Below are 1,853 nucleotides of genomic sequence, written 5' to 3'. Positions count from 1 at the left end.
AGAGACAGACTGACAGCTGTCAGAGGGGAGGGCGTTGGAGGGCTGGGTGAAGAAGGTGAAGAAATTAAGCAAAAAACCCCCAAAAAACAAAACAAAAAAACCTCATAGACACAGACAGCAGTGTGGTGATGACCAAAGGGAAGGGGGCGGGGAAGTGTAGGAGGTGAAGTGGGGATACATGGTGATGGAGGAGACTTGACTTTGGGTGTGAACACACAATACAGTGTACAGCTCATGTATTGTGGAATTGTGCCCTGAAACCTGTATAATTTTATTAACCAATGCCACCCCAATCAATTCAATAAAATTATAAAATAAAATAAAAAACACCCCCGGGCTCCACGTTTCTACGCACCTGTTTGAGGAATCATCCACCTGGCACTCTGGGTAGATGCTGGAGAAGACCGGAGGGAAGTGATTGCTTGCTGTGTCGGCACCAATGCTCACAGAGGCTTCGGGGAACGTCTTAAGGAAGCAATTGTTTTAAGCACAAAAATGAAAAGAAAACCAACCCCCAGAAAATACTTCCAATGGATGTTTCTGGTTTATAGGACAAGTGAAATTCAGTTACACAGAGAGCACAGAATGTGTGGGTGGCGAAGCCTTCCTGTGCGACGCCGTACTGACACGCAACATGGGAAAATAGCCCGAAACACAAAAACACAGCTGTGACCCAGGAAATGGCACCAGATTAGAACAGTTTTATTATTTAACATACCATCGCATGTACATTATCCCCCAAATAAGAAACAATTTGGTTCCAAAGTTTAAAAGGCAGCTTCCAAAACGAACCCTTAATGTAAGTTTGAAAAAAAGAAAAGTCCTGCAAATGAACACAGTTTTGAGCCTTGATTAAAATATGCCCCCTGGACCAATCACCTCTCTCATACAAAATGTATTTTATAAATAAAACTTTCCAAAAAACAAGATCTTGGATGTTTATTGCACATCATATAGAGTGTTTGCCACCATCTGAAAGGCCCCCAGCCGTCCACTCTGTCATCAGCTGTTTAGAGTATTTGCTCAGATCTGTGGGGAACAGCACCCTGCAGATGTAGGATCATACAGGATGTCTACCAGAAACGGAAAATACAATCTTACCGAGCGGCTTCTGTCATTTTTTTCCTAAAATAAGAACGACTCTGTTTCCTAAAGCAATTACAAGAGATCGGAACCAACGAAAAGTCCTGTTCAAATGTCAGTTTTCTCTCTTCACAGGGAGAGGCGTGTTACCCCGTTGTACATTCCTCCTTCCCAGGACCAGCCCTTCTCGAAGGACATGTTGTGAGAATCACACCAGGGCTCCCGCGTCACGCTGTCCATCTGCAACAGCGACTGTTCTGGTCTCCACAAAACCCCCTCAGCCCCAGCAGAGCCAGCACCAACCAGCCGGGATGCAATGGCCTTAAAAGCAAACAGACAAAAATCCCCACTAACGTTTCCTACCCTCGAGCGCAGTCTCGCAGAGGAGGCATTCAATAAATAGTTGGTGAGTGAGCGAGCTGTCTTGCAAGACTGTTTCCTATACTTGGATGTATTAATGATGTATGAGTAATACGTTGATTTAGGGTACACAGATCTAACACGATGACTAACCAAAGGACACAGAGGACACGGCGCGGACGCCGTCGCTGCTGTAGTCCTGTCCCGGGGTCGCACACAGAAGGTGCGCTCTCAGGGTTAAAACTATTCCAATAATAAAAAGTGATCAGCCGGACATGTTTATTTCGCCAAGGGGCTCTAACGGTATTGGCCTTTGACAATTCCCAAACATACGACGAGCCCCGAACCAAACCAAACCAAATTGCACTATTACAAAGAAACGAGTCCGTGAGAGCAGGGGCCGGAGGGTG

This window comes from Myotis brandtii, unplaced genomic scaffold, assembly GCF_000412655.1.
Source record: "Myotis brandtii unplaced genomic scaffold, ASM41265v1 scaffold381, whole genome shotgun sequence".
Taxonomy (NCBI): Eukaryota; Metazoa; Chordata; class Mammalia; order Chiroptera; family Vespertilionidae; genus Myotis; species Myotis brandtii.
The sequence above is the reverse complement of the archived record's forward strand: the minus strand, read 5'-3'. Positions refer to the sequence as shown.